Source organism: Triticum aestivum, chromosome 2B, assembly GCF_018294505.1.
Source record: "Triticum aestivum cultivar Chinese Spring chromosome 2B, IWGSC CS RefSeq v2.1, whole genome shotgun sequence".
NCBI classification, from domain to species: domain Eukaryota; kingdom Viridiplantae; phylum Streptophyta; class Magnoliopsida; order Poales; family Poaceae; genus Triticum; species Triticum aestivum.
The window spans coordinates 114988642-115000532 of record NC_057798.1 but is presented as its reverse complement, the minus strand read 5'-3'; the positions used below and the strand labels follow the sequence as shown (position 1 = coordinate 115000532).

The 11891-nt window shown below is 51.6% G+C and overlaps 1 pseudogene; it reads left to right on the top strand.

Moving 5' to 3' along the window:
* The first annotated feature begins 5672 nt into the window (after positions 1-5672).
* Positions 5673-8903, top strand: LOC123043803 (uncharacterized; annotated as a pseudogene).
* The last annotated feature ends 2988 nt before the right edge of the window (positions 8904-11891 follow it).

Sequence of the window (11891 nt, the reverse complement as noted above, 5' to 3'; positions counted from 1 at the left end):
CAAATTTGAGCCGGAAATGTTTCGGCGCGGACATGAAGCAGACGAGCCGCGCACGCGTTCCCTTGGTACCGGTGTCCGTCGCGGCCCTACAAGTCAGCCGACCAACCACCACAGGCGGCCGTATTAAACGCGACCACCTACCTCAGGCCCACATGGCAGTGTGCGGAAGGGTCCTGTCCTTTTTAGTGGAAGCATGCAACGGGGCCAGCCTCATCCACTTCCATCTCCTCCGTCCACATCTGGCCATGCTTGCTCCCTCGCTGGCGACTAGCAAACCCTAGCGAACGAAACCCTAGCCAGCCAGCCACTAACCATGGGCTTCTTCAGCCGGAAAGGAAAGGGGAGGTTCAGATCTGGCGCAAGCTCTTCCGCGCAGCCTCCTACGCCTGCTAGACGCGGCTCGCCGCCGTGGGAGCGGGAGCAGCTATACATATCAATCCACCAGGCGCGGTGGCACTGATAGTACCGCCGGTCACTGTAGTATCCGGATGTTAACCTACCGCACGGCTGACATCTAGACCCGCAGCGATCCTTATTCCGTCGGTGCCACGCACGCCACGGGCGCATGCCGAGGAGGTTCGACGGCTTCGTGAGGTCCTTACGCCCGAGCAACAAGAGATGCGTGCGTACACGTCAGACTCCCCCAACTGGGAGCGCTGGTTTGCGCTAGAGCACGAGGAGGAGCGTCGCCGCAGCGTCGACGTTGACCACGACGTTTCGCCACCACCCCCATGGGTTTTTCAAGAGGAGGAGGCATACCAAGTCACCCTCGAGGAGGCCCTGCAGCACGCGCTAGAGGCGTGCCGAGTCGAGGAGGACGCCCGTTGGGATGGCTTGGACCAAGCCCTCACCTTGTCAACAACGGGGGACTCCGTCCACGCTCCGCTTTTCGTCCCGCCGCCGCTCGAGCCCAAGGCTGAGCCAGAGCTGGAGCCTGAGCCCACGCCTACACGCAAGCGGTCGTTGCCGCCGCCCACCTGGCCCGAGGAGTCCTACTCCTGGACCGAAGGGTACCACGAGTGGGTTAGCGCGCCTCCTGTCCATTACGCCGCGACGGCGGAGGAGGAGGTGACCCACCTTGAGCTCTAGAAGGCGCATTGGCTCGCCAAGGAGCTGGCTAACGGTGAGCGGCAGATGCGTTCGAAGCAGGACGAGGAGGCACTGCGCGTTGAGGAGGAGGGGGCAGCCCTGGCGGCCTATCAAGCCATGTCCCGATGGGCTGATCCGCCTCTCTTCTTCATCGACCTCACCGGCGGCAACAACGACGGCAAGAGCAAAGGCAAGGCGGACGCCTAGGGCAGCGTGCGCCCCATAGTTTTTTTAACCAATGTTTAGGTGGACTTTGACCGACAGTTAACTGGTCATTTATATTTAATTATGTGTTATTATGTTTTTTAGGCCACGTGTTTATCATATTTTTTTCTTAGCATGCGGGCAAATATGGGTCGGTCTTTAGTTGGACGCGCCTGCCGACCCATTTGAAAAAGCGAATGCGTTTGTCCGCCTTGCTGACCCAAACAGACAAAAAGTGAACAAAGCGCGATTTCATTTGGGTCGGCCAGTTGAAGTTGATTTTATCAGGCTAAATATTGTTTTACAGTACCTTTTACAACCAGAAGAGTGACTAGTATGAGAAAGCTATTCTCCCCTCTGCACGGGAGGTCCGGTGCATGCATCCGTCCTTGGACTGTTGGAGATCTAAGTATTTGCTATTCCCTGCATTAATATAGGCCGTACCGATGTCAAGTCATCAATGCACTTTATCCCATGCCGCTCCAGCCTCTGAACCAAAAGTTTCACTGTTTTTTCTTGTGTTAAAAAAAAGTTTCACTGTTTCTCCCACTGGACCAGGCTCGCACTCTCCCTCATCACCTTCTCCGCTCTATCCTAATTTTGCCTGTTTGTACGAAATACCTAGAGCAACTCCAACCAGGCGACCCATTTCATTCGCCGTCGTCCGTTTGGATCAGCGCGGACACAAAAGACGGTCCAACATGCTGAACTAAACGGACGTGCGTCTCCTGGCGACTCATTTTCGGCCCATTTTTGAGCCGGAGTTGTGTCAGCGCGGACACGCGACGGACGCGCGTCTACTTCTCTCTCCAGGCCCGCCGGTCGATGGTAGCAAGCATCATTTTCTTCCATTTTCCCCAAAATCCTCCCACCCCACACCCGTCACGGACAACGACCTCGACCTCGACGCCGCCGCTGGCCTCGCCTCCCTCGCCTCGTCCGGCATGAAGACCGCCCTCTCCGGCAAAGGCAAGCCTCGTGCCCCGCGCAAAATCGTCACCGCGACCAAGCCAAAGAAGGTGCTGATGCCCGAACAACGGGCGGAGGAGTCGGCCAAGAGGAAGAGCCGGAGGCACGCCGCGGACGCGAGGGGTGAAGCCGTCGCGGCTGCCGCCGCGCAGCAGGACGTCACCAACGCCCGCGTCGCGGCGGCAACGAGGGAGGCACTCTACATGCTAGGGTTAAACCCTAGCCAGCACGACCTCGTGAACGCCGCCGTGAACGCCGCCGTGGCCGCCGCGACCAGCACCGGTTCGTCCACGTTCTCTCAGATGGTGCTGCCCGACTCGCCCTGCGCGTCGGCTTGCACCCGGATACCCGGCTTCCACGTGTACCCGCAGGCCTCGTGCCTCTTCGTGGAGTGCTCGCCCGACGTGAGCGTGGTGGCACCTTCCACGCCCGCGCCCGCACCCATCGACCTCAACGCCACACCGGTATCGGTGGCTCGTCATCCAGAGGCGCGAGGAAATGCGCGCGGCAGATGTCGGGTGATACGTCTCCAACGTATCTATAATTTTTGATTGCTCCATGCTACTTTATCTACGGTTTTAGGCAATATTGGGCTTTATTATCCCCTTTTATATTATTTTTGGGACTAACCTATTAACTGGAGGCCCATTCCAGATTTGCTGTTTTATGCCTATTTCAGTGTTTCGAGGAAAATGAATATCAGACGGAGTCAAAACGGAACGAAATCAACTAGAGAAGTTATTTTTAGAAGGAAAGCAACCTGATGGACTTGGAGTGCACGTCAGGGGAGTCCCGGGCTGCCCACGAGGGTGGGGGACACCCCCCCCCCCCGGGCGCGCCCCCTACCCCGTGAGCACCCCGAAGGTCCACCGACGTACCCCTGCACCCATATATACCTACGTATCCTAAAACTTCCAGAACAGAAGATAGATCGGGAGTTCCGCCGCCGCAAGCCTCTGTAGCCACCAAAAACCAATCGGGACCCTGTTCTGGCACACTGCCGGAGGGGGATCCCATCACCGGAGGCCATCTTCATCATCCCGGTGCTATCCATGACGAGGAGGGAGTAGTTGACCCTCGGGGCTAAGGGTATGTACCAGTAGCTATGTGTTTGATCTCTTTCTCTCTCTCTCTCGTGTTCCCTCTATGGCATGATCGTGATGTATCCCAAGCTTTGCTATTGTAGTTGGATCTTATGATGTTTCTTCCCCTCTACTCTCTTGTGATGAATTGAGTTTCCCCTTTGAAGTTATCTTATCGGATTGAGTCTTTTATGAGAACACTTGATGTATGTCTTGCCGTGCTTATCTGTGGTGACAATGGGATATCATGTGCCACTTGATGTATGTTTCGGTGACCAACTTGCGGGTTCCACCCATGAACCTATGCATAGGGGTTGGCACACGTTCTTGACTCTCCGGTAGAAACTTTGGGGCACTTTTTGAAGTACTTTTATGTTGGTTGCATGAATCTGAGATTGTGTGATGCATATCGTATAATCATGCCCACGGATACTTGAGGTGACAATGGAGTATCTAGGTGACATTAGGGTTTTGGTTGATTTGTGTCTCAAGGTGTTATTCTAGTACGAACTCTTTTATAGATTGATCCGAACGAATAACTTTGAGGTGGTTTCGTACCCTACCATAATCTCTACGTTTGTTCTCCGCTATTAGTGGTTTTGGAGTGACTCTTTGTTGCATGTTGAGGGCTTGTTATATGATCTATCTATGTTATTATTGTTGAGAGAACTTTCACTAGTGAAAGTATGAACACTAGGCCATGTTTTCTATCATTGCAATACCATTTACACTCACTTTTACCACTTGTTACCTTGCTGTTTTTATAATTTTAGATTACAAAAACCTATATCTACTATCTTTTTTGCACTTGTATCTTCATCTCTTCGCCGAACTAGTGCACCTATACAATTTACTAGTATTGAGTGTGTTGGGGACACAAGAGACTTTTTGTTATTTGGTTGCAGGGTTGTTTGAGAGAGACCATCTTCATCCTATGCCTCCTACGGATTGATAAACCTTAGGTCATCCACTTGAGGGAAATTTGCTACTGTCCTACAAACCTGTGCACTTGCAGGCCCAACAACGTCTACAAGAAGAAGGTTGTGTAGTAGACATCACCGGCCGACGTGGTACCGGACGCCCGCAACCTGTTCGACGAAATGCCGGCCGCCGGCGACGAGGACTACATGCAGAACCTCATCTTCGAGGGCAGTGCGCCGACCGCTGGCTATGACCCCGAGGAGACACAAAGCCAGGACGGCCGCGGGGCGTTCACTCCGGGCACTGGCTATGATCAGTCGGCCTTCATGCGTGGTCATGTCGGCATCGACCTGGACGGCTTCCCACTTGACCACGAGTTTTCGGACGACTACGGGCAAGAGGAAGAAGACGAGTGCGACATCGAAGTGGAGCCTTTGTTTGAGGACGAGCTCGCCAACTAAGCCGCCGGGCTGAAGCCGAAGCGTAAGAGCAAGCGCATGCAGGCATACACGGCGGTTGAGGACAAACTTCTTTGCAAGTGTTGGAGGGACATTGGACAAGACCCCAAGACCGGCGCCGAACAAAAGCATTCAACTTTTTGGATTTGTGTCCACACGGAGTTTCATGAGCGCAAGAAGTTTCCTCCTTACCAAATTGTGAGCACGTGTGGGTGGGTGTCCATTTCGAAGCGATGGAGAGTGATCCAACAAGAGTGCAACAAGTTTTGTGCCACTCTTGAGAGCGTCAAAGCCCGCCCCGTGAGCGGTATCGGCATGCAAGACATGGTATGGTAGGAAGCCGTCCTTTTTTGTGCCATTAAGTTCATGCTTGCATGTTCATCAAGTCCCAACCCTTTTTGTGTGTTGGCATGTGTGCCGGCCGATGGCGAGTGCGCCAACATGAACTGTGTGGTGTATTTTTTAAAGCCGGCAATGTATGCTGACGCTGGCATGGTGCCGGCATGAGACATGACCGCTGGCATGATCTATGACCGCGGGCCTTTTTAAAAATTTAAGTGCGGATATGAAAATGGATCAGCGCGTTGGACGCATTGCCGATCCAAATGCAAAACAGGGCGGACGATGGACGGACGACCGACCCGAACGGACATAAAGCGAACAAATGCGCCGTCCGTTTGAATCGGCCCGTTGGAGCTGCTCTTAGGTCCCGGCAGGGATTGGATCTAAGAAGAACTCGAAGATTTATAATCTGAGATCTGGTGGACGTAATTGCAGTAGAGAAGAACGCTTCGAATCTTATTTGATGTCCTCGAGCATCAAACGACGGGAAACACGGCGTAATAAGTGTACGAGAGTTCCTGACAGAGCTCTTCCATGGTGGGTGACGAACTGACGATGGGAGGAGGAAGAAGGTCTCTGGCAGCAATGGGGAATAGTGGATCCGCACAGCATACTCGATGGGTAGAGAGGTGGTGACTTTTTGCGTTGCTGGACGCAAACAAACGCATACCCTGTTCCCCTATTAATGCTGGCCCACAATTTCAATGCGTATCTGACCCACAATGTCATTTCTCCATTCAAGAGAGGGACTTGGAGCCGAGACGGGGGAAGACAAGTCATTCTCTAGCGCTAGAATCACTTCCACAGTGGAGTCACTCCCTCTCCCTGTCTTCCTCGAACTCCCTCAGATCCGCACGAACCCGACCTTCCCCTCTCAATCCAAGCAGCGACGGGACAACCATAGGCGGGCAGGAATCCATCCAGGTAAACCCACGCATCGATCCACGCTTTCCCAGTCCTGCTCAATCTTTGAGAACTAGCTAGGTCTCGTTTCATTCTTTTTGCCAACGAAGTTCCATGCTCTTCATGCCATGCATGTCTTTTAGCTTTAGATTTCAGCGGGCTGGTTGGCACAAGTTGCTGATGTGCTCTTTTGTTTCTTGTTTTGAGTAGCGGGGGCAATGGCAGCCGGAGGGGTGTCGCGTCTGTGGAGGGAATGGGGGATTCAAATCCTTGTCCTTCTGAGCTTCGCGCTGCAAGTACTCCTCCTCGTCTTCGGAGGGATGCGTCGGCGTGGCCTCTCCACCTGGCTGAGGGTAGCCCTCTGGTTAGCGTACCTGTCGGCGGATTCCACGGCGATATACACCCTGAGCCATCTATCCATCACCAGCGGGTCACGTGAGCACCAGCTGGCCGCGTTCTGGGCGCCCTTCCTCCTCCTGCATCTCGGCGGGCCATACAACGTCACCGCCTACGCGCTCGAGGACAACCGTCTTTGGTTGCGCCACCTGCAGACCCTTGTTGTGCAGGTTCTTGGAGCTGCTTATGTCCTCTACAAGTACATGGCCGACAGCGGGACCTTGCTTCAGCTGGCCTCAATCTCCATGTTTGTTGCCGGCATTGTCAAGTACGGTGAGAGGACATGGGCTCTCAAGCGTGCCAACGACAACAAGAGCAGCTCTGGTAAGGAGGTTAACCCTTATGAATTATTGAGACAGGATATGGGTGACGATGAAATCCTGCTCCGAGCGCACTCCCAGTTCGCCTTCTGCAAGTCCGGCTTCGACGATACCAAGGTGGCAATGCGCCCCAAGCCCCCAAACGCGGCTTCACCTCGTCTCTCACCTTTCTATGACGAGGATATATTCAAGTTGGTGGAGATGGAGCTGTCCCTGATGTACGACACACTGTACACCAAGGCAGCAGTGATCCACACCAGGGTTTTGGTTACCGCTCGAAATTTCGAGATTTACCGTGGTTACCGCATATTTCAGTCCCCCTCGGTAAATGGGCATTTCTAGCAAAAAAATTCGATTGTTTGAATTTTTTGAATTCAAACGCTCAATGTATAGTAAAGTTTGACAGCACCTCACAGCATGCGCGTAGACAACGTTCCACTGAGCTAGTAGCTCTTTTATGTTAAATATAAGTTCAAGTGCTATCTATATCTATTTTGTAAGAATTTGAATTCAAAATTCAATTATAAATTTCATTCGAAATTCGGTCGAAATTTTCTTGAAATTTTGTGGTAACCGTGGTAACCTCATTTACCGGTCCCCCTCGGTAAAAATGTCCCATTCGGTAACCAAAACCTTGATCCACACATGGTATGGGTTCTGCATCCATTCCATCTCGCTGGTTGGCACATCAGCTGCCTTGTGCTTGTTTCGGCTCAGGCTTGGCAGAGGGGATCATGGGTACAACAGGGCAGATGTAGCCATCTCTTACATTTTGCTGGCCGGGGCTTTGGTCCTGGAGGTCATATCAGCATGCAGGGCAGTATTGTCTAGTTGGACATGTTGTTTCGTTCTCCGCAAGGCGGAGGATTACAGCGGGAGCACTATGGCGGGGCACCATTGGGCAGTATAACATGCTCCATCTGTGCACCCGGGACCGGACCGGCCTTGGGAGCAAGCTGGCAGCGAAGATAGGGCAGGAGGACTGGTGGAACAAGCTGCATTTCTCGGGCACTTTCTGTGGCACTGATTCGTTGTCGATGCAGCAACTTAAGGGATTGCTCTTCAAAATGATACGGCAGAATGGGTTTGTGACGCTCCCGGGCCCTTTGAGCACAATGACCACAAGAGGCAGCTTTATCCTGGAGCGGAAGCAAGCGTTCAAGGGTGTTGCCAAATGGACTGTGCTCAACGTTGAGTTGGACGAGAGCATCGTTATATGGCACATCGCAACTGATTTGTTCATCTGGGAATCCAGGGCTGGCCATGAAGTAGAGCTTATTGAGGCTACAAGGGTGCTATCCAATTACATGATGTTCCTGCTGGTGGCAAAACCCAACATGCTACCTGGCCGTGAACGCAACACGGTACATCTTAGGCCCTCCAGGATCCTGGAAACAATATGGCGGGTACATATCTTAGGTAACGAGGACAAATCTGTGAGGGTATCTCCCGGAAGCTGGAATAAGTGCTGTGTAGTACTTAAGGAATTGTTTCACCATGAAGGCCCAAATGGCTCCAGGATCAATCGGGCTCAGAGGGAGAAGCTTGCCGAGAGACTGCTTGCCAACTGGTCTTATGAGCAGGTATGTGCATGTTGCTGTTCAGGCCCTCAATTTAATTATCTTATATTGTTTGAAATTACTTTACCACATGCACTAATTTTTTCCCTCTATCTTAGGCGCAGCAACTTGATTCGCATCCAGAGGTTCTTGAAGGGTCACGTGACGAGTTGTACACGTGTGCAGTCAATCTCGCCAAACAGCTCCTCCACTTGGGTAGGCCTGACACGTTGGAACTCATCTTCTCCGTGTGGGTGGAGATGATGCTTTATGCTGCGGATCACTGTCCCCGGGATTCCCATGCCAGGGAGCTCAGTAATGGCGGCGAGTTTATCACCATCCTGTGGCTTCTGGAACAGCACTGGACGTACGTCTACAAACACAAAATAGCATGTTAGTGACATGTTGATCAATGGAAAAGAAAAATAAATAAAGGAAGCATTTCTTTTGCAAAAAGACTAGAGTTGGTTTAATGTGCAATTGTGCATGTAAAGATATGAAACGATCCAAGGTGCACAAAAGGCACAGAACAAAAAAAAAACTAGCGTTTGTTGAAATTACATGGAGCTTCTGAATTGAGACATATTGTCAGCCTCTCCTCACGCCACTTCACCATTTTAGAGCCGTATAAGGAGCTCGATGATCTTGCTGATGATTAACGACGTGTAATAATTAATAATGTATGCTGTGTTTTCTTTAACTGTATGTTGTGTTTCCTGTTGGAAACTGTTTCTATCGAATTGTATTAGACTCTCTGCTATCCGATCTGGGAGGATTCGATATTGTGCTCTCGATCGCTTAATTTTTCAGCCATGGTAACCTGATCAATGACTTGTATTTTTAGTGTTTATTATGAAATGGATAATAAGATTGGGAGCGTGGGTTTCTTAATTTGGAAACAAATTTGTTAATTAATGGAAGTACCTAGAACTCATCTAGATGAGATATAATTTGGTCTCATTTACTTTGAAAACAAGAACAGATACAACCCACGTCAGCACACACATATCTTATAGCATCACATCCAATGGCTATAAAAGGTGAATGAGACCAAATTATATCTCATCTAGATGAGTTCTAGCAAAACTGTTAATTATAAGCATTACTGGGACATCACCACCACGGAGAGGTCTCTCTTGGTCTAGCTCTATCCCACGCTCACAGGTGTGTCCACTCACCAAAGACTACCCTAAGGCCCCGCTTGGATGACCATCTTTTAGGCCAAAACCAGCGTAAAATAGGGCTATGGATTGTTAATCCCCTCCAGCTGGAAAAACGCACTTGGTTGGTCATTTAAGCCTTGTACAATGCAAGATGTTTAGGGGAGGTGCTTGAAATAAACCAGACTTTTTTTAAGCACGGGTGCTTATTTGTACAGGGTACACTTAACTAGGTGTCTCTCCTGTAGAAATAGGCACCGGTGTTTCAGAAAAATCCGGTTTATTTTTCTAAGCACCCCCTAAACATCTAGCATTGTACAAGGCCTTAGAGCATCTCCAGCTGTTCGGCCCCCTAGGATGTCGAAAAAGCGTCGTCTGGTGCCGAAGCGGCGTTAATTTCGACGTGGGGCGAACCAGCCCCCCTCCCCCCGGTTGCCCCAAATCGGCCAAACACGACACAAAATCCGTCCAAACTCGGCGATTTCATTTAAATTTGTACAAAAAACAAAAAAAACATGATTTAAAACAACTACACCTAGCCCTACTACGCCGCTGTCGCCGCCCGCCTTCTACATGCCGAGGAGCCTGTAGAACCGGGTGTAGTCGCCGCCGCCGTCGTCGTCCTCGTCGCCGCCCTGCGTCCCGCCGCTGCCGCCGTCGTCCCTGCTGCACCCCTGACCAAGGTCGCCAACCCGCGGGGGCTTGGACGGCCCGGGCGCGTCCTCATCGTCGCTGTCGAGGACGACGACGCCGCCCTCCTCGCGTCCGCGGCGCCGAGCTTTGATCTCCTCGTAGGCCCGGCGCTGGCGCTCCACCTGCTTGCAGACGTAGTCCGCCTTCGCCCACTTGAGGGTGGTCTCGTCGGCGGCGGCCATGTCCTCGTGCTCCTTCTTCACGGGGGGCAACCCCGGCTCCGTCTTCGGCCGGATGAGGCGGTAGGAACGAGGGAAGGGGCAGCTGCCCTCGTTGATGACGAGGGTGCAACTGCGGGTGCGGCGCCCAAGCGGCGTCTCCTGCGGCTCCGGCTTGACGGGGCGGAGCGCCGGTGACCCGGAGGAAAGGGAACCGGAGCCCGGCGATGAGGAGGTCGCCGTCTCCATTCGCCGCGGTGTGCAGGAACTACCGCGACGGCGAGAGAAGGACGAGGGCGCCGGGTACTCCAAGCGCGGTGTGTTGTCGTTCTCGATGTGGTCGAGGACTGCTTCGAGGGTGCGGCCAGGAACGCCCCACCATTCGCGCTACCCGTCGGAGTTGACACCGTTTGTGGAGGCGACTTGATCGGCGTGGCGGTGATAACCCACAAGTATAGGGGATCACAACAGTTTTCGAGGGTAAAGTATTCAACCCAAATTTATAGATTCGACACAAGGGGAGCCAAAGAATATTTGCAAGTATTAGCAGCCGAGTTATCAATTCAACCACACTTGAAGATTAATTATCTTCAGCAAAGTGATCAGTAGCACAATAATATGATAGTTTTGATAATAGTGGTAACAGCAATAGTAACGGTAATAGTGATAACAATATTTTTGTAGCAACTGCAATAGTGACAGTAGTAATAGTAACTTAGCAAGAACAATATATAGCAAAATCGTAGGCATTGGATCGGTGATTCGTTGGATGATATTCATCATGAGACAGTCATAACCTAGGGCGATACGGCACTAGCTCCAGTTCATAAAAATAATGTAGGCATGTATTCCGTAAATAGTCATATGTGCTTATGGAAAGAACTTGCATGACATCTTTTGTCCTACCCTCCCGTGGCAGTGGGGTCCTATTGGAAATTAAGGGATATTAAGGCCTCCTTTAATAAAGTACCTGAACAAAGCATTAGCACACGGTGAATACATGAACTCCTCAAACTACGGTCATCACCCGGAGTGGTCCCGACTATTATCACTTCGGGGTTGCTGAATCATAACACGTAGTAGGTGACTATAACTTGCAAGATCGGATCTAGAACATGGATATAATGGTGATATCATAAAAGGTTCAGATCTGAAATCATGGCACCCGGGCCCGAAGTGACAAGCATTAAGCATGACAAAGTCATAGCAACATCAATCTTAGAACATAATGGATACTAGGGATCATGCCCTAACAAAACTAACTCGATTACATGATGAATCTCATCCAATTCCTCACCGACCAGCGAGCCTACGAAGGAATTAGTCACTCCCGGTGGGGAGCATCATGGAATTGGCGGTGGAGAAGTGTTGGTGATGATGAAGATCCAAGATCCCCCTCTCTGAAGCCCCGAACGGACTCTAGATCTGGCCTCCCAATGAAGAACAAGAGACGGTGGCGGCTCCGTCTCGTGAAACACGATAATTCTTTCTCCCTGATTTTTGTGTGGAAAACTAGGATTTTATAGCGTCGGTTTTAGGGTCTGCGGGGCCACCAGGTGGGGACAACCCACTGGGCGCGCCTGGAGGGGGTGGCGTGCCCTGTTGGATTTTGCCCACCTAGGTGCCCCCTCCGGTGC